Source organism: Carcharodon carcharias, chromosome 25, assembly GCF_017639515.1.
Source record: "Carcharodon carcharias isolate sCarCar2 chromosome 25, sCarCar2.pri, whole genome shotgun sequence".
NCBI classification, from domain to species: domain Eukaryota; kingdom Metazoa; phylum Chordata; class Chondrichthyes; order Lamniformes; family Lamnidae; genus Carcharodon; species Carcharodon carcharias.
The window spans coordinates 708,490-736,243 of record NC_054491.1 but is presented as its reverse complement, the minus strand read 5'-3'; the positions used below and the strand labels follow the sequence as shown (position 1 = coordinate 736,243).

At 43.7% G+C, this 27,754-nt stretch overlaps 1 protein-coding gene across 1 annotated transcript in view; it reads left to right on the top strand.

Annotated features, from left to right (window-relative positions):
• The window catches only part of LOC121269612 (galactosylgalactosylxylosylprotein 3-beta-glucuronosyltransferase 1-like), a 189,376-nt gene that overhangs the window by 101,237 nt on the left and 60,385 nt on the right, over window positions 1-27,754 (top strand). The window lies entirely within an intron of this gene.

Genomic DNA, 27,754 nt, shown 5'->3' with positions numbered 1-27,754 from the left:
ATTAACCTTGTTAAGACCAACCAAAGAGGCTGAATAAAGAAGGGAAGCCAGTTAACCCCTCCTCACCCTGGAGCATCACAATTTGGGGTACACGGACCAGGATCATAACAAATTGGGGGTACCTCACCTGGGGTCCAGCCATAACTCTGCGTTAATCAGAAAAAGCAAAAAAGGGCATTACAGCAAATAGAATTGAATCTTTGTTAATTGAGATAAGTATAGGAAGGGATCAGTCATACTATTAGAGGTGAACTGCAGGCCACCAAATAGTTGAGGGAGGCAACAATAAGAAATTAATTTAAAAAACACACAGAATCATAATCCTGGAGGATTTCAGGTACCCCAAAAAATAATATTAAGAGGGTGTGAAAGAGGAGAAACAAGGTTTTACAATGTGTACAAGACTCCTTTCTAAAACTGAATTCTTTCAGTAATTTGCAGAAAGAGTAAGCAGGGGAACTGCAGTTGATGTGATACACATGACCTTTTAGAAGGCCTTCAATTAAAAATCATAAAAGAGACCCGTGACAAAGATCAGGGTGTGTGGTGTCGGGTCAGGTGACAGAATGGATTGAAAGGTGGTAAAACAGAAGACAGAGGGTAAGAGTTAAGGAAGTTTTCTCAGACTGGCAGAAAGTAGGAAGTTGTGACTAACAGTGATCCATGTTGGGACTACTGTTGTTCACCATATGCACAGAAGTGTTGGACTCAGAAATTGGAAATATGGTGTCAAAATTTGCAGAAGATACATGTAGGGATAAAGCTAATAATGCAGAGCACTACAGCAAAATACAGGAAGATATTTATATTATATATATATATAGATACATATATATATATATATATATAGGCTTCATAATTCAAGTGTGATGTGGCTCGTTTTGGTGGGAGGATTAGGGACGTCACTTACTCCTTGGTCGATAAGAACCTGTATGGTGTAGAGGATCAAAGAGGTCTGCGAAAACAGCTAGATATATCACTAAAAGTCCACAAGATAAATCTCTCAGACCATAAATAATGCAAACAAGGTACTGCTGTTTATTTTGAGAGAAATAGAATATAAAATGCAGGGAGGTAATGTCAGGTTTACATAGGGCAGAATTTTGCCCTTGCATGTGGGATTAGTGGGGCGAGCGGGGGCGGTCGGAAAGCCAACTACCAGCCGCGATCAGCAGTGCTCCACGATTTTACACCGACGGGCCAATTAAGGCCCAACAGCAGGATATGCGAGCGGCAATGCTGAGTGCTGCCTGTGCAGGGTGGGCGGGGGGTGGAGGGTCAGCAGGTCTAGTGTGCAATTCGTGCATGCACGCCAAAGAGCGCTGAATAATCTCCCTGAGGCAGCTCCGTGCCTCAGGGAGATGAAGAATATATTGAAAAAATTATTAAGCAGCACAAAAAAATTAATGAAACATGTCCCTGCTCATGTGACTCTGTCATGTTTTTAATTAAAAATTAAAGTTTTTGTTTCATTTGTATTTCATTATGGAAGTGGGCAGTGAAAAATTCAGCACAATTGTTAACTTAATGGCTTTAATGGGCCTTTTAATTGTCAGAGGGTGCACTGCCAGCTCTGGCATGTGCCCACTGACTGAGCTATCACCCGACTGTGCACTGATGTCCGCACACTCGGCTGATGTCATTTCATGCTCAGTCAGGTTGGACGCATGCCCACCCGCCAAGCTAAAAACCCTGTCCATAGAATCTTGGTTAGACCACACTTGGAAAATTGAAGGCAGTTCTGTTCTACAAAAAAGCTATTGAAGCACCAGAGAAAAAATGTGTAAGAATCTACTGGAATTAGCAGGATGCAATTACCATGAAAAATTGAGCAGGCTGGCACTCCATTCTCTGTAAAAGAGAAATCTAAGAGGAGACCCGATAGTGGGCCTTAAAATCATGATGAAGATCATTAGGATGGATGTGGAGAAGCTTATTGGTGAGTCCAGAACAAAGGACATAAATATCAGGGTTTTAATTCATTCATGACTTTTGACATCACTGGCAAGGCCAGCATTTATCACCCATCCCTAGTTCACCCCTTCGGGATGCACAATAAATGTTTTCCTGAGCCCCCTTCATGAACCATTGCAATTCATGTGATGGAAGTGCTTAGTGGTTTCAAGCAACTAGGGTGGTTTGTGAAGGCACTTTAGATGACGGTCAAGAGTCAACCACTTTGTTGTGGGACCAGAGTTAGATAAAGACTAGATTGGCCAAGCCAGGCAGGTTTCCACCCCTAAAGACATGGGTGAACCAGTTGGATTTTTCCAACAATCCAACTTTATTATGGCCACTTTTACTGACATCAGAATTTTATGCCCAGATATTGTTTTTAACTGAATTCAAATTTTCAAACCACCATGGTGGAATTTGAAGTCAAGTTCTCTAGATTACTAGTGCAGTCACAACGACTCCATTACCAAGCCCAAAATTAAATGATCACTAACCGCTTAAATAAAGAACTTAGGATGAATTTCTTTATACAGAGACTGATGAGAATGAGCAATTCAATACTATGAGATTGAAACTGATAGCATCGGTGCTTCGAAACCTGATGTAAAAATGAGGGGCAAGGGAATAGAAGCAAAGCATGAAGAAGCAGTCATGGAGCAAGAGAGCTCATGTCATGTTTAAGGCTGGAGCCCCAGTTGGGCTGAGTGTCCTGCCTCTGTGCTGTAGACTTAGTGTAATTCTGGGCTGCATCTTCCGGTCGAGGAGCAGCATGGGCCCTGCTTGCCGACATGAAAAATGACACAGGGTGACCTGGGGCGGGTGTCCTGACATCACCCCGCGTCATTTACAGTTTCAGGTCAGCGGGTGCACAGCCGAGTCAACTGCGTGCCCTCCGACCTGTCAACAGCCTATTAAGGCCATTAAAATAGTAGATGAAATCATTAATGGACCTGCCCGTCCAACCTTATGGTTGGCAGGCACGGCTGGGAGCTCTGGCGGGCTTCAGTAAAAAACATGAAACCTCATCCACAGGCGGGATGAGGTTTCATGAGGGTTTTAAAAATTTCAGTGTCACATGGGGGGACATGGCAGCGAACTTTTTTCTATCATTTAAACAGCTTTTTACATTTGAGCCAATCTCCCTGGGGCATCACTTTGCCCCAGGGAGATCTGGGCACTCTTTCCTGCGCATGCTGATGCACTGCCGGGTCAGGGGATCTCCCCCGCCAGCGCTTTCTGGCGGACGTCACACTGAGCGGGCCTTAATTGCCCCGCCCACGTAAAATGGCGGCAAGCCCCCAATTGGGGGCGCTGATTTAGAATCCACCCCCCCCCCGCGCCCGCTCCTGCACATCCCCCCCCCCAACCTCCCTACCAACGGGGGGAAAATGTTGCTCTCTAAGCAAGATAGGAGACCAGGTTTAGTAGTTTCTAAAACAAAAACAAAAACAGAATTACCTGGAAAAACTCAGCAGGTCTGGCAGCATCGGCGGAGAAGAAAAGAGTTGACGTTTCGAGTCCTCATGACCCTTCTTCTCCGCCGATGCTGCCAGACCTGCTGAGTTTTTCCAGGTAATTCTGTTTTTGTTTTGGATTTCCAGCATCCACAGTTTTTTTGTTTTTATCTTAGTAGTTTCTAACATTTGCAAGCAAACTGCCCAGAGCATAGCCATTGTCTTACACCATTCACAGGCCTGAACCGTGGATACTTAGAAATACCAAAGGTCACTATGATATTTATAATCAAGATTTATAGAGCTTTTTCTGAACAGTTTCAAAAATACAAGTTTCCCATAAAAACGTTTCTATTGCAGTTATCTTGCAGTTTGCAACAGGATCGATTTGATGTATGTTACCCTCCTTGAATAGACATTGGTGAAAGGTCTTCTGCATTTCCAGGTCTTGGCTTTGTTAATTATTCTTGGCCCCAGGACAAAGAACGGCATTATCTTTCTTCTTCCTCATTGTTTGATCTTCATTATATAACCCTGCAGGGAGAGGACAAATTAAGATCAGGCCACTTCCAAAATGTCAGAATGGAATTGGCATTCATCTAGTGACTATGAGAAGCACTTGACCTCTGTGATTTAGTGTGATTTGTGCATGGCTCTGAATCAATAAAGAAAAATGGAAGTGATAGCATTAATGTTACATAGGAAGCTGAAATATCAGACTGAAGAAGTAGAATTTGTAAGGTTCAGTACATCGTGGCAAAATAAAAATGTTACATACCGATTATTTATCAAGAACTGGTGTCATTTATTTCAGTACAAGCGCTCGCAGTTAAGAGTAATAAAAGCTGAATAATTTTCTTAGTTCAATGTGGATTTTCAAATCATTTATTCAGTGGCACAACATTGATGGTAACTGTTGCTCTTTTATTCAAAGAAAGATCTGTTTGGCTATCATCTATTGACTTTTTTAATATTCTTTCCCCATTATTATTTTCTTCCTCCTCCCCTGAATGTCTGTGGGTCTGGTTCTGCACCATAATTTGAAACGTGTAGCAGCCATCTTTCTGTAGCTTGTCCAAGTAGACATCCTTTATTTGTGAGCATAGTGTCACTAGGCTGGTTAACCGTGGGACATAATAAGAATGAGTATAATCCTGTCATCACCTGATAGCCAGAAAGAACAGGATTCACTGAAGAACACCAAGGAATATGGTTTGCGGCTCACCTTTTTTACTCAGAGCCCTTATCTTCAATCTCTCTTGCTGAGATCATTTCATTCAAGATTGTCTCAGAGTTGAACACAAGATCTTCTGGCCTGTGCTGTACAATTCCCCAATAAGCAGGATATTTGCTCACTAAACCAACAAGGGACACAAATAGCTTTAATTTGAGGTACTCTGCATTATCTCATCTTACAGTCTGTCCCACCATTTATCCATGGGGGTCTTACCTGAATGCAGCTGGTGAGCTCCAGGCTCCAAACAGATGCCCCCAGGCAGCTTGCTGGTCACAGGAGGCTGGGAAATCAACCAGCTCCGATACTGAGCCAGCCAGCAGGTCAAGCAAGGGAAGGGGTGTTATAGTAGTGGAGGCAATCTGAAAGGAGGAGAACCCAGGCCAGCAGGGAGCTGTGCTATTTTTGATGAAACCTGAAAGAGCATGTTGTGTATTTTGCCAGCTTGTTGTATTTTTATACATTGGATTTGCCTCCGAGCAATACAGAGGTAACACTAGTTTCTAAGTATGCAACAATTTTATTTAAAGGGCTTTAAAATAGCTCTGCAATCACAGCTTCTAGGTCTTTGTTCACTCAAGCTCTGAGTCAACACCTAGGCTTAACCAATTAAGCACGGTGGCATAGATCAGTTACCAGGCTCACATAATCAAACACAGATAAATTAATCCATTAAACACGACAGAGCTTTCCTGTGGAACCTGCAAAAAAATACTAAAAATAGCTCGCGGTCCTTTAAGGACAACTGGTTAACCTGCTTATAACTTGGTACAAATGGATGGATTATATCCCATGCATGCTCTACCCATTTCAAAATTGCATTTGAGGTCCTTTGCAATTTTCAACTGCAAACTACTTGCTTTTCAGGTGAGAAATGGACAACTGGCAATGGAAAATTGGCATCACCGTAACTAAGTAAAACATCAGTAGGTTAATGAGTATGAATAGACACAAAAGCAGTTGAATGTTTTCTTCCAAGTTTTTATAAACATATTACAATATGATTCATGATGCAATTGTCAGGAACTATCATATCATCACAAAAAAATTAATGCTTTGCTTACGTATTCTGATCACACTTCTTCTGGAAATGTTAATTGTTCTTCCAAGAGTTTATGATAAAAGGCAATAATTAGCTGATGTAATATTTTATTTCAATGGCACACGGTTATGTGGAATTTTTTTCTCATGCTGTGTATCAATATCACCTCTATAATTTAAAATGCTTGGCATTTTTCAGTGTTACAAGTATCTCCATTTACTTCAAAATATTTTTCCAGGACAAACTGAGAGGCAAAGTCGAACTGAAACACACAGGCAGCTCCTGTTACTGCTGGTTTACTGATAAATGCTGTCACTGTGGGCTAATTAGTCATGACAGTGCACAGAGACCATAAAACGTAGAAAGAATCACTTGCTTCAAATGCGAAACCTTCCAGAAACTGCTATTTCTTTTTTTAACTTGAGAAGAGTCAAAGCTAAAGTGATTCAAAGAGAAGACGAGGTGAATCAAGACATAACCCTAAGCCTGGATTTTAAAAGTAAGAAAAATTGTACATGAAAGGTATGACTGGGAGAGATAGAATTGCTCAGTTTGAGGTGCTGAGAAAGAATACAGTAGGAAAGAGGAATTAGGGCAAAGAATGAAATATTACAGCTCAGGACAAGTGAGAGAATGTTCCATAGCAACATTTATCTCAAGGTCTGTCAGGCTGTCATGAATGAGATACTTATTGGATGTTTGGCATTTGACCTCTCTCGTAGATGTTGAAATAATACACTCCACATGATATTTAAAGAAGCAGTGAAGCTTTCCTGTGATCATACAGGAAATTATAGCTCATGTGGAGGCACTAGTGGGACTCTTCCGTGTGCAAACACTCCAAAGGGAAAATTTTTAAAAAGCAGAAGTTGAACAGTAGTTAATGAAAATTTAATACCTGTTGTCATCAATGGAAAAGATTTTACTAACAGCACCACAATCCAATTGCTTTTAAAGGAAGTTGCCTTGTATGGTAATGGCAGGCATCCAACATCAACTAACTCTTCGTACAACATCAATAAGAGAGCTTTTAAGCTATGGCAATAGATATTGGAAGACAATAGCAGAGTAATGAAGTAAGTAAAAGTTTTAGAAAATGAACTGTCACTTCACAAAGGAGCTTTAACTTTAAGAGAAGAAAAAGCGCTTGGGAAAGTGCTTAAAAAAATATTTGCTGTGAGTTGAGGAAATTAGAAAGACTTCCACTCTTCTGTGGAGATGATGGAGGGGAACATCTTTGGTATATTGGCCTGAAAAATAAAACATTCATCACAAAAAGAAAAAAAAATGATTCTGGCATGATTGTGACCACAAATTAGATGCTAAAGGATTTCCTTTGATCGGGCAACATAATAAAATCTAAGAACTGATGCATTCATCACAGTAATATACAATTTCAAATTGTTGTCATAGTCTCAGTGATATGTGGGAAGGAACACATTTATTTATCGAGGTGTGAAGATTGCCATGTCCACTTGCCATACTTCACCAACAAGGTTAACACTGACCACTAGCCTTTGGTGCTGCCATAAAAAATGCTCTTCAAGAATGCATACTTTTTTTGAATTTGAAATAAAAGAAAATCTCATCTAATCCTTAAAAAAAAGCTTTTTATCCATGAGATATTTGGCTTTGCTGGCATATTGCCCAAGAGAATGTGATGGTGAGCTGTCTTCTTGAAAACAACTGAGTTGCTTGCTCAGCCAATTCAGAAGGCAAGTACCAGTCAACCACATTGCTGTGGGCCTGGAGTCACATATACAGCCCAGACCAGGTAAGGAAGCAGATTTCCTTTCCTCAATGACATTAATGAACCAGATGAGTTTTTACAGCAATCTAGTAGTTTCGTGGTCACTCTCATTGATTCTAGTTTTTTATTGCAGAGTTATTTAATTAACTGGATTTTAATTCTCTGGCTGCCAAGGAGGGATTATGAATTTATATTCCAGGTCATTAGACAAGGCTCCTGGATTACCAGCCCAGTAATATAATGCTATCATAGCACTTTTCCAAGGGGTTATGTCGAATACTTTTGGGGCAGTATCCTGAAGGTGTATGCTTCTTAGGCGATCCCTCGGGATCATGGATGACTTGCATCCACTCCACTTTTATGGCTTCTGAGATGGCTGATAAGTCCAACAAGTGACCCACAGATAATGTCAAATGTGGAGCAGGTGTTGCCTGAAGGGTTGGGCAGATGAGATGTTTGGAGGTTTGTGAGCTCCCTCTGACTTCGGCTTCACCTCTGCGTATTCCCCATGAAGTGTCTCCAGGCCATTGATGTCTTCACAAATGAACCTTCTTGGTCAGTCACAAAACCAGGGATTCTCATGGGCTGAATCTTCAGCTCGGTGAGCGGGGGTGTGGTGGGGCCCGCCACTGCTCACTGAGGTGTAAAATGATGCGGGGTGACATCAGGCGTGCATCCTGATCTCACCAACATCATTTAGATTTTCAGTTCGGCGGGCGTGCAGCCGAGTCGACTGCATGCTTACCGAGCTGTCAAAGGCCTGTTAAGGCCATTAATTAACTAATTAAGCCAATTGATAAAGCTGCCCATCAATCCTCTAGGTTGTTGGGCAGGCAAAGAGCCCAGGCGGCCTTCACAATTTTCATGGAACTTCATCCACGGGCGAGATGAGTTTGATGAAGGGTTTATAAATTAAATACATTTTTTCATTAAAGTTCATTGACATGTCCGCTCACGTGACACTGTCACATGAGGGGACATGTCTTAATTTTTTCCTTCTTTATTAAAATTTTTAAAACTTAAAACTTATCTCCCTGAGGCGTCTCTGTGCCTCAGAGAGATTTCTGCGCTCTTTCGTGTACATGCACGAGAGAGCGCACTCCCAACTCAGGGAACACACGCCCCCCCCCCCCCCACCCCCCACCACCTGCACAGGGAGCGCACAGCACTTCCAGGTGCATGTCACGCTGGGTGGGCCTGAATTGACCCATCCACATAAAATGGCGGCATGGACCCAATCACGTCCACACCTAACCCCGCACAACTCCCCTCACGGGGGGAGAACTCTACCCCATGAGTCGACAGGGATGTTTTATCTCTTCAGGGATGCTTTGAGTACATCCCTAAACAGTTTCTGCTGTCCTCCTGAAGTGTCCTGACATGGCCACATTCCAAATAGAGCTGTTCTAGAGTCTGATGTCAGGCATACCAATGACATGTCTCACCCAGCGGAGCTGGTTTTGAGTGATTAGCACCTCGATGTTGCGCAAGTTGGCTTGGGAGATGACGCTGCTGTTGGACTGCCTTTCTTGCAACTGGATATGGAGGATCTTGTGAATGCACTGCTGGTTGTACTTCCCCCAATGCTTTGAGGTGCCTGGTGTAGGTTACTCAAGTGGCTGAGACATATAGGAGCATAAGTCTACAGTAGCCTCTTGTGGACAGATTCCAGTTCCTTCATTAAAGTATTGTGCTGGTTGGGATTTTTTCTTTTGGTTTCTATGAACCATATTGGATTGCCAGTAAATGCGACCAGTTGTTTAGCCTTATCAATGTGTTTTATTACTGTGATATTTCTCATTTACTGAGCTGGCAGAAAACGTAGTGTTCTCCTTAAACAATTTAACCTGACTGGGATTAATTGTTGGGCCTGGTCTGGGGTAACTCAGTGCAACAGAAGGATGAAAAGGAAGTAAGTGGTGCCGTTTGTTTATGCAAACTAACATCAAGCTGCTTCCATTATGAAATGATCTCACAAATAAAGTTTGAACTAGAGTTCATTAATAATGCTGATTAATAATTCCAGCAGTATTCTCCCTAATTGAGGAATCTGTGGTCTGTAAAAAATAACAGAAAGGCTTTCTTTGAATATTGTATAATTTTTTAACTTTATGTTAATAAATGTTTTCGTCCTCTTTCTCCTTTTAGGAATGATTTAGAATTGGTTCCAATATCCAAGCTTTGGTACTCATGGTACAATAATCTACACAATTTCAAAAGTTATTAAATGGTTCAAAATGTAGTCAGGTGAAGTTTTGATCACTGAGTTAATTAATTTCCAGCAATTTCAAGAAAAATAAAATGCTACTTAAAGCATCATATATGGTGAGGTTTTACTCTTCAAGATAGTTCAGGGAATGGCGTGGCCTGGATAGCTGGTTTGATAGGCTTCCCTTCTAAGCTGGGATCTGAAAGGTCCAAACCTCCTCTGCTTTTTAACCGACTGAGGTCTAGTAAATGGATGCATTGGGCAGGATTTTTCAGCCGGCTTACTGGGGCGGGCCTGACATGCTGCCATGTAAAATGATGCACGATGATGTTGGGCGTGCGTCCCTACATCATGGCGATGTTTTGGTTGGAGGGCGTGCGCCGGAGTCGGCTGTGCAGCCACCGATATCTAAACAGCCTATTAAGACCATTAAGGAAGTGATTAATGGAATTAATAACACTGCCTTTCCAACCTAACAGTTGGGCAGGGCAGCCAAAGGGCCAAGCGGCCTTCAAGTTTTTTAGGAAACCTTCTCCACGAGCGGGATGGGATTTCCTAAAGCTTTCATTAATAAAATAAAAAATTTTTCCGAACTATAAAAACATATCCCATCTCATGTGACACAGTCACATGAGAGGACATGTTTAAATAAATTTTTAATCCATGTATTAATAATTTCAATAGCAATTCAATCTCCCTGAGGTAGCTCTGTGCCTCAGGGAGATTGAAGCGCTCTTTCTGCGCATGCACTGACTCTCCCTACCCCCCCACACGCTCCCCCCCCCAAATCCCCATCCGGACAGGTAGTGCTGAGCGCTGTGGCTCGCATCTTATTGGCCCACCTGCGTAAAATGGCAGCGCGAAGCCGATCGCCGCCTGCAATCAGCTCCGTGACCACCCCCTCCTGCTCCCACCGAGCCCGCCTGCTGCCTGAAAAATTCAGGCCATTGAGTTTTTCTCTCACAGAAAGAGCCAAAGAAATGCCTTCTCAGGCCGGAATTTTCCAGCCCCCTGCCCCCGCGGTAGCTTCCCCCACGACTGGGCCAGCGAGCCGTTGAAATCTCCATTTACATCGGTGGCACTGGAAGATCCCACCAGTACGAGGGGCTGTAAAACGCTGGCCTTAGTGTTTATTGTGTTTTTATTTTGTTTCATTGTCATAAACATATAATAATCATTTTAAAGGCACTGTTTTCCCCTGAGGGATATCACTTAGGATTTGTTCAGAATTCGGATGAGTTTACGAGAATAGAACAATTCCTTTTGGCAACCACTTAATGAGGTTAAGTTACACATTTTACTGTGACATCCGTTGTTAAAGTGCAGAACTTCCAATTCAGTTTGCCCCTTAGCTCAATATTTCTCTAAGCATTTCATCAGTTCATGACGGATGTTACAGCTTCAGAACTGTCTTGTAACAATAACACATCACCCTTTTTTTATAAATAAGTTCATTGGCAGGATTTTACACCCCGTGGGCTGGCCTGTGCCCAACCCGATCGGGTGTAAAATTGTGCGCAATATTTTGGTCGGTGGGCACGCACAAGAGTTGGCAACACACCTGCCGACAATTAAGAGGCCTATTAAGGCCATTAATCAATTAATTAAAAGCTTTCTTGCTGCCTGCAGACGAATCGGCCAGAGTGAGGTTTCCAACATTCATTTTTAAAATAATAAAAATGTTTTGAGATAATTTTTATGACATTTATGTTTTCATGTGAGTGAGTCCTGTGTGGGGACATTGTTTTCACATTTTCAAAATCTTTATTTTTGTTTTTACAATTCTCTAGCTCCCTGGGGCTGCCTTCAGGGAGCTCTCAGTGCGCACTCCCCTGAGCACCAGCACTCGCACTCCTCCCACCCTCACCCCAGCAGCGCTGAGCCTCTCAACCTGTTTTTCAGCCTGGTTGGCCGTTAATTGGCCAGCCACTGTGCAATCACAGTCGGGGGCCAATCGCGGGCGGGAGGCCATGTCCAGACCACTCCCAGGCCGGCCACTGCGCCTGCCCGATGACCTGAAAATCCTGCCTCATACTTTGGTTTCTTTATTTCAAAGCTTATTGTCAGTAGTTACAGACAGTGAGGATTAGAAACAGAGGGGCTGGGTGGTCGTTTTTCTCAACACTGCTGCAAAATTGAGAAAGAAAAATAAAAGAATTCCGTGAGACTGGGTCATACTCTTGGGCACCAAAAAAATAAAGCTAGGGCCCTGCCAAATCTAAGGTCCAAACATGTACTGTCACACAAACGTGTTGAACGATTTCTCAGAAATTAAAGGGAGCCAGATGGGAATAATTAAGTAATATTGTCAAACAGACTTGTGAACTTCCTAAAGAGATTTTCTGCTGAATAAAGCCAGCCTGGTCTTTATCTTGTTGAAGCCTCTGATACAGTAGAGCCACCTGGACAGCCTCCAATGACATGAAACCTCATCCTATTGTCATCCCATACCCTTCCCTCACAGGTATCCTCCACAAATATCATTGTTTCATCCACTCAAAAATATTCCGTTTCTGGGGTGGGCTTTTTATTAGGTCCACTGGCTGTCAGCCCACTCTTGCAGGGGGTTTGGACATGGGCACGAATAATTCAAATGACTCACTGTCTTTCATGCAACAGTCCTCAATCTTTTATTTAGAAGCAGTGGAAATTCAGCCTTCAGAAGCTGAGGAAGTTTATACACTCAGCAGTAAGTTCCTTTCTTTCACAGAGACACCATCCACTAGACCCAGGCCAGACGAGGAAGTTATGAACCTCTCAATTCTTCACGAAGTAAGACCAGAGGTGGAGGATACAGACGGCACTGCAGCAGATGCTGACCATCCCCATGAAGACCTGCTGGACCTGAGTTGGCTCTTCCTAGAGAGTGAGGAGGAAGAATTCCTTTCAATGCTTAGTGATCTACTGGAGAATGGGACCTTAGAGAATTATTCATCTTTCCCATTGATGAATGTGCCTTATGAATTCTCTGTTGTCTTTTTAGAAACATCAGCTATGCTTTTCATGGCTCAGTTCCACTGAATCTATCAATCTATTACCTGCTTTATCTCCTGTCATTCATGAAGTGTTTTCCACAGAGAATGCTTTGTCTGAATCCCGTTTAGAGTCCATAGAGGATCACACTGCTGAAGAGCTGGTACCTTCCCATGGTGAAAGTCAACTGACACCCATACTTCAGTCCCAGCTGCAAGTCTTCTTCTCTTCAGAGCTGGAGATGTGACAGAATATTCAGCACTTCTGAAGCTGAAGAATCCTGTACAGCATCTTGTCCCAGAGTTCATTGTCTACAGGAAATTTCTCTCATTACTGAGGCTGTCTTGCCTTCATATCCTCAGCAATTCTTCTCATTGCCCACGGTGGAGCTACCTCATACAGAGTGCGGCTCTCTTACCGCTACCTACAGACAGTAGACAGTCCTCCCAAAATATCATTGGTAAATCATCTCTCCTTTTCCTGAGTCTTACAGGAAGTTAGTCATCTTCTCCTTTGTCATGTAAATTCAATGAAAGCTCAGATCTTCAATGCCTTTTCAGTCATCGATATGACTGTGACAGTCCTTCCTGGAGTTGAAAATCATTCCTCTTCTGAAGCTTCTACCCAGAGTCCTTCATGGGAGTAACAAGTTCCTCAGAGTGTCCTGTGTTCTTCTCTTCTAGTCCCAGAGGGTCCAAAAGTCGATTCTCTTTAGCCTTCTCTTTTGCAGTCCAGTCATCCTGCAACCAACACTCTGCTACCGAGCTACGCTGATGGCGATGATGCTAAAATGTTGCCCAATCCCACGGATGGATGATGATGTCCTGCCTGATGCAGAAGAAAGTTCTCATATCCCCAACACTTCTTCCCTCAGGGCCCAGAGCACTGAGGGAGATTGAATGCCCCAGGACTGTGACTTGGGGAGGGGACTAGGAGTTGGTGTTGAGTAGAATGTTTAGTTGTAATAAAAGGAGTTATTGAGATATAATGTAAATAATTAAAGATACAGGGAGGGATTTTCCCCTTCATGGGCTAAGTATGGTGGCAGGTGGTGAAAGTGGCATTTTTCCTGCCACCTGCAATGGTGGGTTTTCGCACCCAATTGTATCCATCTCACCTCATTAAATATACATCAACAGGAAATACGTCTGTGAATCGCCCACCCCATCATAACCTAAATGGATCATTGGCGCAGGCGCCATATTCAAACTGCACCCGTGCACAATATCTGCAGCTCAGGACTGCTGCAAGAATGAGATGGCCCTCAAAGGGAAGCAGAGCGCAACCCCAAGTTCAGCGACGCATTGCTAGGTCACCTTTTTGATGCCATTGAGGATCACCAGGAGGTGCTCCATCACTGTGATGGCAGAAGGCGACCCAAAAACCTCACAACTGCGGCTTGGGAGGAGCTGGCATTGGCGGTGAGTGCCAACTCAACCCATTAGAGATCTGCCATCCAGTGTAGGAAGAGGATGAATGGTCTCATCCATTCTGCCAGTGTACCTCAACCATCTCATCACTCTCAACTAACAGTCTCACACGCCCATCAAACATTCGCAGGATGACTCTCACAGGGATCTCACACATTGTCAGCTCAAGGGACATCACCAACCACTCTCACACACACTTTGACATCTCCATCTGAGCTCACATCCTGTGCAGCTCGTGTATTCATCCTGTGCAGGGCTCCGCTCAGCAATCACACAAGGCAGGCATCCTTATCATCTGCCTTGGCATGCATCCTGCCCACACTCTCTCCATCTGTCTTTATGCAGGACAAGCCCACCCACAATAAGAGGGCGATGTCCCAGACCCAGGTGGGATTCCTGAGCTCAAGGTCTTCACTCCCTATGAGAAGTGTGCTATTGAGTTGGCCAGAGAGGACCATGACCATGCCTGGGGCAACAGTCAGGTCAGCAGCACAGACACAATTGAAGACCCTGCACTAGCTGCTCCTTCAGAAGGCGGGACTGTGAATGCATTGTTATCTTTTGTAGTCTGCTGCCATGCACTAGTTCCCTTTCACAGCCAAATGCCCCAGGGGCACCAGGAGTCAGACACTCATATCCAGCCCTGAGGACACCTTGCATGAGGATCCAACAATGCGCTGCTGGAAGATCCGTCACAGCGCTCACCCACACCTTCTACCAGTGCAGAGACAAACCATCTGGTGGTCACAGACTAGCTGTACATTGGGCAAATGGAACCCTTTCCTGTAAATATATTGCACTGGCTCTTACCAGGGAGCTCTTATAGCCACACGTGTGCACCCTGTACCTGTGGGAATCAAGAAACGGCAGCAAGGCCCAGTGCTCAGGCTGCCTGGCTAGCTTGATCTCTAGCAAAGTGTATGTAATTGTGCACCTTGGCAAAGAGATAATCCGTCACCTCCTGTATGCACTTGTGAGTGGAAGCTTGAGAGATTCCACAGAGGCCCTGAGTGGAGCCCTGGAAGGAGCACTCACATAGAAGTTAAAAGCTGCAGTGACTTTGAGAGTCACTGGCAATGGATGTCCACCCAGTCCCCACAATGTCAACTCCTGGGGAGTGCGGCGATATTGACCCATTAGATCCCTGGACATGCGGAGGCGTCAGCAACACTGACTCTCGCTCATCGGGAGGAATGACATGCAGTTTCTGTACACCCTCGGTCTTACGAGCCAACTATGCTCAGTGGATCTGTGAGCCTCATCCTCCGGCTCTGGAGGGGGCGCTGCTGCCCTTGCTCATCAGGATGATGCTCCTCCCTTTGACAAGCCTGGCACCAACGTAGCAATCTTCCCCACCTTTCCTCCTGCCTGCATGCAATGATGAAAGCAACGTTAAATGCGCCATCAATCTTCCCCATGTTCTCCTCTCTGCTGGGACATTGAAGAAAAACATGAGTGAGCATCAACCTCCAAAGCTCCTCTTCCTATTGCTGACTAGAGAGTGACTAGTTTCACTAGTTTCACCAAGCTGTTTGTTTCAGTCGAGGCTCCTCATCACCACAAAATTCCTCGGCAGCACAATGACAGTTTTCAGGATCGCAGTATGCACATTCTCCACCCACCCTCCCCTCCCCCACCACCCCACACCCCACACCCAGACCACCACCCCCCCCTCCGCCCCCACCTCTTTCGAAGACCCAATGATATAAGGTTGCTTTGATGTGCTTTGATGTGCTACATTTATCCCAAGTGCTGAAATCCTCATCCAATGCACTCTAAGACTACATGCTTTGGAATACACATTAGGGCAAATGTTTGGTGAGGGAATCGGATTATTTTAGGAGGGACTGGGGTTTCCCATCTCAGAACCTGCCAGAAGCAAGGTTCGGTGGTGCAGGTTACAATAGGTGTCTGCAGTTTGTCCAGCTGCTGACTTGTTCATGGGTTTATTGTTGCACTGGAAGATTTCCATGACTGGGACAAGGGGTAGCACATATCAGAATTAATCTCGCCTGAATGCGCTTTAGGATTTAAGGCTCCTGATTGCATCTATTGTTAGTAAAATGCATTTCTCAGCTCTGCATTCCTCCTCATTTGGGAATACAGATATCAATCGGCCCACCAGTGCGGTGATCCACTCCTTCCAGAAGCCTTAAGAGCTCTCCCCACCAGATGCATTTGGGCTTCTTTGCTCAACTCTCTTCCCATTCTGGCCCCAAGGATGTGCCCAACTGCATCACCACCCCCACCCTGCCCAAACATGTGTCTGAGCCTCGCCTCCCCACTCTTCGCGCCCCTACCCCCCAGTCAAGCCTTTGTCCTCCAGTCGCTTCCCTTGCCTCTCTCTTGTCCTCCACCCTCCCACCATCTCAGTCAAGCCTTTGCCCTGCAGCCATTTCAACCCACCCCTGCCTTACTGCTGGTCTTGTATGTAGCATCTTGGCTCTGAAACCACCCTGAAATCATTCTGCCTGGCATGGAGTCAGAGGTGCCACCAGCAAAGCGCAATGTAAGGTAGGCGAACTTATCTCGAAGTGCTGAGTGAAATGCCGTTTGCCAGATGCAGGTCCCTTATAACCGGTTGTGAAACATACCAGTCCTTTAATCCAGCGTGGGGGCAAGATTCCGCCGCGCTGTCCTGATAATGAGCACTCATGGTATTCAAATGCCATCCCTGACATGGCGCAGAGGGAAACATGCGCAGTATTAAAGTCTGGAGGGGATGATTACAGCCTCTTTTTGCACTGACATAGACCTGACTTTTGCACTCCCTCAATATTTTCCCTCCCTCCCACCATGATACCTGACACTGATGGGATCGGAAAATCCCACCCATAATTTCATATTGTTGTTAAAAAGTAGGATAGCATTCTTGGAGTGAGGTGTAGTAAAAAGGGTTAACAGATGGGATATGCTAATATATGACTTAGATGATATCAATTAGTCATGTGGTAGATTCGAGAGAAAGAGGCTGGGATCATATGATTAGGAGCAACATGCCTACTCTGTAACCTATGTATTTGTAGTACTAATAAACAGGTGTTAAGCAGATACCAGAGTATGTCTATAGTCTAAGAACCAAGCTCCAAGATAGAAGAGCACATCTCAGAACACCTTTAACGATAGTCTTAGCTTAGGCTTGTTCCCGTACTCTGGAAGGACTTTGTGCATATTCTCTCCAGATCCTTGACTCAATCTGGATAAATGCAATGGTGATACTCTTCATCCCATCAAATAAGCAAAGAAATTCTCCTTGCTCCCACATTTGGAAAACCAATATTGAAGACATGTCAATAAATCTTCTGCTTTGAATCCTTTATATAAACACAGCAGACTCAACATGGAGATACTACAGGAACACCACAGCATCACTATAGAAATATTACAGGAATGCAGCTCTCTCTATTGAAATGCTGACTTCCCAGAAATATATTTTGTTTTCATAAAGCCTCAAAAGGAATCATGTTCTGTTCACAAAATCACAGAATTGTTACAGCATAGAAGGAGGCCATTTGGCCCATCATGTCTGCACTAGTTCTCCATAGTAGTTAATGCCTGAAAATTAGAATTAATCTGACCAGATTTTTGATCAGGTCTGGAAATTCCTTAGCAAGAACGTTGTCAGCTGATTTAGTTGATGGCAAAGTGTTGGCTAAGGTTTGTGTACAGAACACACATGAACTTGTATCTAATCACCACCACAATGCTTCAATTTCAGCTGTAGAATTGAATTTGACATCCCTTCAGCTTGCAAGGAAAGAACATAATATAAGCTTTATTATACCTCAACTTGTCCTATTTAGGAATCAAAGAAACAGACTTTATTCAAAGATCAAAGGAAATAAAAAAAATAATGATAGTCCAATGGTCATGCTAGCTTGGGCTATAATATTTTGTGAACTGATTGATAGCTATTCAGTGAGAAAAAGGGTTTTTTTTGCAGGAATGGGGTGGTGTTGGTTTCTTCCTTATTGCTCTATAATCCAGTGATCATTCGCTGTTACTTGGATATCGATCTGAGGTTGTCAGTTATTGACTAATGAAGCAGAGGTTGAGTGTTACTGGGCAGGCTGCTTCACATCAGCATCCAGAACCAAGTAGAATTCCAGTCTCTGCTCAATCTGCAGTGTTGCTTGTAGATGGAGTGTTCGACTGGCATCAACTGAGCCTGTCCAAGTCCACCCCAATCCTGAAATTAAAAGCCTCCATAAAGATTTCGGTGAACTTCTAGCAGTTGGGGGAGATTTCATCAATCCTACTGCATTGGCAGAAAAGATGATAGAATTTTACACAAGAGATGCACTATGGGATTCAGGCCCGTGATTACATTCCTCTTGATCTCTGCTTTTGAGTCCTGCCATAACGTGGGCCATTATAATTCCTGCTGGACTGCCTTTGTTTTAACTGCACAGTGACCCATTTTTAGTGAGAACTGTTACACTCCAATTCCTGTTTAAAGAAACCCTATTCTGGAGCCATTCACGTGAGAAATGTCACTGATGTGCCTGATTTCCTCTGCTCTGAAGTTCCCTTCATTTGACAGGTCAGGTTTGAAAGTAATAGAGCAGAATTTTTCTCCCATCTATTATGATTGGCATGTAAATTCTAGTTTGTTTTCTGAACTCCACTGCTCTCCCATGGCATTGCTCATGAGTAGTCCATAGTTTGATATTTAGCTGCTAAGATGAATTGTTCTCTAATCTGACCTGTGCCTTTCAGGCCATTTCAAATACTCCCTATGTGGAAGCAATCTAAATAGGCAAATTCAGGTAATTATGGACACCTATAAATTTCTACGTCCAGGTCAAAAGAAATTGGTGAAACGTGATTGTTTTCCTTTCCATGATTAAGATTTTTTGCCAAGTAGAACATGTTGTGAACCTCTGAGGTTTAGCACAATAGAAGCAAAGCCATATATATGTCAATGTTTCAATAATAGTTCCAGTCAGTGGCCTTGTCCCCAACCTTTTCATTAATATGTCCTGTCGAGCTCCCCAAATTTATTGAAATTGTATAATGAAAATATTCTTAAAAAGATCGAGGACCTTCCTAGAGAAATAGTTGGAGGTTACAACTTTAATAATATAAGATACACTGATGACACTATTCGTACTGCTGACTTTGAAGGGCAACTGCAAAAAATTTTGGATAGAATTAAAATGAGAAGAAAGGGCTGAGCATAAATTGTAAGAAACCATATGTCTAGTAGTGTCCAAAAGGAAAATCATACCAGAATGTAAGTTCACAGAGAGGAATGAAAGGGTAACACAGGTAGACAAATGTTGTTACCCAGGAAGTATGTTAATATCGGACAGAAAGTGTCACCAAGAATTAAGACGAAGGATTGGAATGGCCAAAGATGCATTTCAAAGAATGAAAATGATTATGATCAAATCAAAATTAGCCATGAAAAAAAACCTGAGAATCCAGGAATGTTACAGCACACCAATTTTCACATAGGGAAGTGGGTGCTGGATTATTAGTGAGGCAAAGCAGAGAAGAATTGAGGCTGCAGAGTTGTGGTTTTTGAGATAAATAATGAAGATATCTTGGACAAGTCACATTACCAATGAAAAGGTGGGAGTAAAATCTGAGACCAAAAGAACCTGCTAATGAAGATCAGGAAGCGACAGTCGGAATTTCTAGGGCACATAATAAGAAGTCATGAGTTAGAAAGTCTGATGCTGATGAGAAAGATTTTTGATAAAAGTGATCGAGGTAGACAAAGAACGATCTTTCTAAAGAGCCTCGCGAACTGGATGAATGTACCACCAGCAAAGATAATTCATGCCTCCAGAGCAAGATTAACATGGAGGTCGTCAATGCCGTCTTAGGGCATAGTACCTGAAAAGAGCGAGAGAGAGAGAGAGCTCCATGACCTATGGATTAGTAATAACTCCACTTGATCTGCTAATTGAATGAAATGAAGTTTCTTACCACATTACCATAATCACTTTGGCAAATAAGATATTTAGCACAAGACACAAAATGATATTTTTAGCTTTGCAAGATAATGCTCTGGTTATTGATATAGTTTTCATCTTCTCGTACACCATTTAGTTTCTATACAAGTACGCAGAATACTGAAATGGTGCAGGAAACAGATTCAATAGTAACATCCAATGGATCTAATTGATATATAATTGGAAAGGAAAACTTTGCAGAGTCGTGGGGAAAGAGCAGGGGAGTGGAACTGGCTGGTTAGTTCTTACCAGAAGCCAGCAAGGTCACAATAGACTCAATTGCCTCCTTCGGTGCTCGATGATTCTTTTGAAACAATTCCTTCAAGTAACATTTAAAAGTGAGCCTACCAAAAGTTCTTTCAACTGTTTTTTAAAATAAACTTTAAAATTTAAATGGCATTCAAACGTACAATTTGAGAAATGTTGATAAAATACATTTTACTGAATGTGGAGCAAAACAAATCGGATAGGGGAAAATTGACAAGATAAATCTTATGAAGATTTACTCAATTTAGAGGTTTCCATGCAAACAGTCCTTTAGGTGAGTTACAACCTCTTTGCCATTTGCATTGAAGAATTCATTAGCAATTTAAACCAACAGATCAATCTGATCTGGGATCAAAAAAGGCCATCTATATATTTTAATTAAATTGAAACAGGGAAATTCAGGCATTTGAATCATTGAGAGAGAAGTCAGTGTAATCTAAGGGTTAGGCAGAATGAGGTTCCCCTTTGCATTAAGATAAAAACAAAGAACTGCGGATGCTGGAAATCTAAAACAAAAACAGAATTACCTGGAAAAACTCAGCAGGTCTGGCAGCATCGGCAGAGAAGAAAACAGTTGACGTTTCGAGTCCTCATGACCCTTCGACAGTTTTTCCAGGTAATTCTGTTTTTGTTTTCCCCTTTGCATTTACATTTGTATTGCATACGGCTGAAAGATAAATTGTTTGCATGGAAAACTGGAGTTAAAACCAAAAAACGATAACACCTTTGTAATTTATGTAGTACCTTGCAAGTTATTGGGCAGAATTTAGCCCTTATCGGGCGGCCTCGGTGGGGGAAGGTGACCGGCGGCAGGCGTGAAGCTGACCCGTTAAGGGCCAATTAAGGCCCGCCCAGCGTGAAACGCGAGCAGCAATGCTCAGTGCTGCCTGTGCGGGGAAGGGCTGGGGGAGTGAGTGCAAGCGGGGCTAGCGTGAACTTCACCCGTACGCACAAGTACACACTTGAGAATCTCCCTGAGGCTCAGAGCTGACTCAGGGAGATGAACAATTTTTAAAAAGTAAATTAAGATTAGAAAAATGTTATAAAACATGTCCTTTCATGAGACTCTGAGCAGGGTTGTGTCATTAATTGAATTTTAAAATTTTAATTTTATTTTTAAAAAGTGCAAAGGCCGGTTGGCCTTTTCACCTGCCTGCCAAACTCAAGTGAAAAACTTCTTTTAATTATCTTTTAATTGGCCTTAACAGGCCTTTTAACTGTCGGCAGGTGCATTGCTAACTCCGGCATGTACCCGCTGAACGAAATATCACACGACTGCGCGTTGACATCGGGACGCTCGCCCAACATCAACACACATCATTTTACGTTCGAGTGGGTGGGGCGTGCGCCTGCTCGTCGAGGTAAACGTTCTGCCTATCGTGTTAATGTTTTAGACACTGACGAGCTTCTTGAAGTGCAGTGATTGTGAAAGAAAGAACCTGCATTTAAGTAGCACCTTTCACACCCTCAAATCAAAAATAACTAACGGAGTGCTGTTGAAGTATGAACACTAATGCGATACGTGGAAACATGACATCCAATTTACACACAGCAAGGTTACACCAACAGAAACCAGATGAACAACATTTTGGCCAGGATTTTCCAGGCTGGTCCCCTCACAGGTGGGACGGAAAATTTGGAGAAGGAGCCAAATGTGCATTAACTTCAGGCGGGAATTTCCGGTCCCGCTGTAGTTGTGTCTTCTTAATGGGCATTACCCATGGGCGAAAGCTGGAACTATTTCACCACCAACAAATCACAGAAGCAAAATCATTGCCTTTTTTCCCCTGGCAGCCAAATTGAAGTTGGTATTGGTAGGAAACCACTGGCCGCCATTAAAAACTCAACATAAACAGATTGCCCAAACATCTGAGTTGAGGCTGGTGTAACACCAACTCTCACTGATGTAATGCAACACAAATGTTTGGTATAGTGCATCAGAAGGAAACAGAGGGCTGCAGGGCTTCATATTGCTGCCCCAGGGGATCCAAAAGTACTAGAGACGTCTCTATTCTAGGAAAAGAGTTCCTATTGGGTTAGCTAAAAATACATTACACGTAGCACATGTCCAGTGTTATGTTCTGAATTGCTAGATTTATTTCATCAGTGTTAGAAACCTACCTAACAATTCTGTCAGTCAAACCAAATAACACATAATATATTGTTAATAGTGTAATTTTCCTTAATAATATGATTTTGATGATTAAATACTACTTGTGTAAACTATTCAGAAATTAATTCAAAATTACAAAATACAAGATAAGCAGGAAAATTGCAATTATTCAGTAAACCTCAGTAATTCTAATAATTAGATTCAATTTGTTTCTCATTTGATGGTTCTCTGTGAGTTGTATATTTTGTCAATGTGCAAGCCCATTTTCTTATAATCTACCATGAAAATGAGGTTTTTTTTAATCTATTGGCTATCAGACACCTTGCCAGCATCAAATTTGCAATTTATTTGCTATCATGTTTCACCTGATTCAATCATTTCTTGCTTCCAATAATTCCTGTTATTAAAACGGAGCTCCCCAACTGCTTGCCTGGCCAATTCACCACTTAGTTTGGTCATGTTCTTACAGGCCAGGAAAGCTCACAGGTTCAATCCCCAATTGTATTGCTTGATAAAGGAGATGATGTGGCTGTTTGACTCAGTCGGCAGCACTCTCACCTGAGGCAAAGGGTTGTGAGATCAATCCACCCTCCAGATTCAAGCACAGAATCTAGACTAATATTTTGCCCAGTACATGGCATTGTTGATGTTATCTTTCAGGTGAGGTCTTAAACCAAGGCTATGTCTACCCGCTATCTGGATGTAAAACATACCATGGCATTATGTGAAGAAATTCATAATGCTCTCAGTTTACTAGCCAACATTCATTATTCCAGCTAAAACAATTACCTTACGTTAAATCTTTTCATATTTGTGAGACCCTTGTGTTTTTTTTTTTAACTATTTGTTCATGGGATGTGGGTATCGCTGACTAAGCCAGCATTTATTGCCCATCCTTAATTGAGAAGGTGTTGGTGAGCCACTTTCTTGAACCACTGCAGTCCATGTGCTGTAGGTACACCCACAGTGCTGTTAAAAAGGGAGCTCCAGGATTTTGACCCAGCGACAGTGAAGGAACAGCAAAATATTTCCAAGTCAGGATGGTGAGTGACGTGGAGGGGAATTTGCAGTTGGTGGTGTTCCCATGCATCTACTGCCCTTGTCCTTCTAGGTGGTAGAGGTCATGAGTTTGGAAGGTGTCGTCTAAGGAGCCTTGGTGAGTTGCTGCAATGCACTTTGTAGCTGTTACACACTACTGCTACTGTGTGTCGATGGTGGAGAAGTAAATGTTTCAGATGGTGGATAGAAAATGTGTATGTATTTTTGCTGAGCCATGTGCCTGTATAACAATAGTAATGACACCTCAATCATGAAATTGTTGTTTGTGACAGGCTTTGGGATGTCCTGACCATGTGAAAGGTGCAGTATAAATGCAAGGCTGTTCTTTTTTAGCAGAGGAAATGTTTTTCCCTAGAGAAAGGAAGAAAATCCTGCTCCTGATTGCTATAGTGTTGCTGAAAAGTCCACCTATGACATTATTGGCCAAGGACAGGATCAGACTTACTTTTGAAGGTCCCCACAATTTAATAATTTGGCAAAAATAAAAACAAAAAACTGCGGATGCTGGAAATCTAAAACAAAAACAGAATTACCTGGAAAAACTCAGCAGGTCTGGCAGCATCGGCGGAGAAGAAAAGAGTTGACGTTTCGAGTCCTCATGACCCTGCAACAGAACTGGAAGTTCAACAGTTCTGTCAAAGAGTCATGAGGACTCGAAATGTCAACTCTTTTCTTCTCCGCCGATGCTGCCAGACCTGCTGAGTTTTTCCAGGTAATTCTGTTTTTGTCAATAATTTGGCAAATCAACAGCAGGTTCTGCCCTCAGTTCAATTTTCTGTTCTTATTGGCCACTTTGCACTTCCACCCAAGATAAATTTATACACAACTGAACATATTCATACAAAAAAAACCTTGGACGATGACCAAGACATTGCCACACATGGAATCACACTTCAGCATGGCTCAGTGCTGTAGATTATCAATTTGTAAAAGTGATGCTGTAGATTGCACCCACATTCTAGAAACCGCCCAATTTATATTCCCAGTTATTTGCATAGAAAATCGAAAAATTTCCTGAGCCTGCTGGGATCGGGCATAATAGGTGGCGTGAGTGGACAATATGGCGCGATCCCTTTTATGACGGAGGGAAACCAGTTCGCTATTGTCTGCTCGCCTGAACCTCATCCGCAAATCATTATCAGGCCAGCCCACCGGAATTGTCCCCGCCCCCCCTCGCTGAATCGTCCATCCACGTTGGTGGGAAAGCAAGAATGATGTGTTTCACAGCAGCACTTAAAAGGCGTGAGCTTGTTGGCCTGCACTTTGAGGGGGCCTCAGAGATGAGTACACAGTAATGTTGTGCAGTGCTTTCCAGGGTCACCTGTTGGACTTCGAGTTTCAGTGGCGTCAGGGAGTCGGGTTTAAGGGCAGCCCTGTCGTTGAGGCGATTGGTGGCAGTGGGGGTTAAGGGCAGCCCTACCATTGAATATAGCAGTCAAGCATTCAGGGTGGGGGGTAGGGTGGCCGAGGGAAGTGGACACGCATTAGGGAAAACTGTATAAAGTTACCATTCCTCCGCAACTGAGACAGTTCAGGCGTAGCCGCTTGATATGATTGGAATCGGGCTCCTCCCTTATTTCCCCACTCAAGCAACACAGAGGCACCAAAGCACCAGCGAATGCTTCAAAGTTCCCTGCACCCCCCACCCCATCTGGCACAGCCTGCAAATTCATGAGTATCTTAGTGAACGGCAGAACAGTTGGATGACTGCTCACGTTGTACAATCTCCTCGCTAAAGCCGACCATGTAGCAGTCACTGCTGGAGATGCTCACAGCCCTTTGCAATGTCAGCATGCCGGTTTGGACATGACTCCTTGATGGGCAGGGGTAGCTGGAGTGAGATCGAGCTGCCCAGCACCCCGCTCGCATACACACTGTTGGAGGCCAAATATGGCATCAACAATGGAGTTGAGCCTACGCAGCAGTGCAGGAGCAAAATATTGGACCAAGGTCTCCTTGGCGGCCGCCACCCTACCAGTGTTGACAACGGTGCATTAACGTGCGAGTGCCAGCACCTCAACCTGAAGGCGGATGGACTCCACCATCGTGCCTTGCAATCTGAGGAGTGCAACAGACATCCATTCCTGATGTTCCCGAGCTTGCCTTTGCAGCTCCAGCAACTCTGAGATGACCAAGTCCAGAGGCTCGTCATCTGACTCGGACTCAGCAACGTTCTGGCCTCCAGCAGTCCTTCGAGTGCCAGAAACCCAGAGGTCCCTGCCTCCATCTGTTGTGAATCGGATGGTGCAATGTGTTCACCAGATTGTGATCACAAGGCTATTCTAAAGCTAGTGCCTCTGAGGTGTGTGTCCCTGTGCTGGTGGAGGGTGTGGGTGAGCGCTGTGATGGGAGTTCAAGGACGGTGCCTCCAGATTCTTCTCCAGAGGTTTCTTCAGGGTTTGATTGGAGGCCCTGAGTCATGGACTGTGTCGGCTGTGTGGCAGATGTGCCTGCAGAAGCAAGGGGAAATAATTAGCGCATCACAGTGGCCTGTGAAACACTTCTCATCACTCACAGAATGGTTATCTGATGGTTGTTGCACTGATGGACCCTCACTGTCAAAACAGGACTAGTCCAGATCCTCGCCGGCCTGCTGGATGGCTCTGTTTTCAAAGTCCATGAGGACCTTGAGTTCGGGCATTTCTCCACCGGTCTGCGGCCTCTCCCTTTTGTTACATGGCAGCTTGTCCTGCATGAATAGAGATGGAGAGAGTGTAAATAGGATGCCTGCCAGGCAGATGATAAGTATGCCTGGCCTGTGTGGGTGAATGAGTGGTCCCATGGATGGGATGAGGACAATGGCAGTGAGTGAAGAGAGTGTTTGGTGATGTCCCTTGAAGTGGCAGTGAGTGAAGGCCCTGTGGGTGTGTGATGGGTTTGTGAGTGTGTGAGTTAAGAGAGATGAAACGAGTAACTTACCCTGGTGGAACGGAGGAGATCATCCATCATCTTGCGGCACTGGGTGGCTGTCCTCTTTTGAAGGCCTTTGGCACTGACCACCACTCCCACCACCTCCCAAGCCGGGTTAGTGCTGTTGCTGCCCATCCTGTGGCCAGAGCAGGGGTAGAGGACATCCCGGTGGGAATCCACAGCATCCAAAAGGCGTTCGAGAGATCTGTCGCTGAACCTGGGGGTTGCAATCTTCTTCAGTTTCAGGGCCATGTCTTCCGTGCAGCAGTGATGGTCTGGAAGCACTGAGATGTGTGCGTGGCCGGACTTTAACTATGGCGCCCGGCATCATGCAGCGGCAAGACGTTTGTGGGCTGGCAGGCAATTAAGACGTTTGTGGGCTGGCAGGCAATTAAGTGCCCACTCACCATGGATACAGCGGGTTTCCCAGGAATGCATAAATAATATGGCGGGTTTGGGATGATACAGCGTGAAAACCACCATCATGGCCAACAGGTAAAACATCATTTTACCCACCCGCTACCACACCTAGTGCAAATCTGGGACGATTATGCCCATAGACACTTGTAAGTAATCCAGTCAAGTGATCAAGTTGATGATCTCTAGCCAATGACAATCATTTTGACTGTCTTACGCTCCTCAACTGCTTGACGGTTAATTCACTAGCAGGTTTTATTGTTACCATTTTAATTTATGTTGTACAGTGAGTTGATGTTGAATTTCCATTCCTTGCCCTTGCAGTGGGTCGTCCCTTTGATGTGAAGGTTTTGAGCCCTGTGATGTAGGGCAACAGGCCTAAGGGTATTATTGATTTTATGACACAGGAAATTAAGTTAGATTGGATCAGATAGCAGGTTCTGCTACATTGTCAGTTCTTCCACAATGTAATTTCTCTTGTAAAAGATATTTCCCATTGTTTTGGATAGGACAGAACGTTTGAGCCCAAATGTCCATGAATTCCAAAAACAACATGCTTTATGCTCTCAACTGTGCTGTCAAAGTGAAGCATTGAGTGAATTTGGAGTGCTTTCGAACATTAGAGGGAAATTATAGGACAAGTCACATTGGACTGCTCTCATGCACCTCCTTGTGGTCTGTCAAGAAACAGCAAGAAATAGTCCGTCAAGAGGAAAATAGGAAAGATGTCAGCCATGCACAGTTTAGAAAGAGGCAGAAACTCTTCAAGGGGAAGAAAATGAGAGATCCTTAATATAGTATTAGAATCATAGAAAGTTTGTGGCACAGAAAGAGGCCACTTGTGTCTGCTCCGGCTGAAAAAAATAAAGACACCCAACCTAATCTCACTTCCCAGCCTTTGGCCCATAGCCCTGCAGGTTACGGCACTGCAGGTGCACATCCAGGCACTTTTTAAATGAGATGAGGTTTTCTGCTGC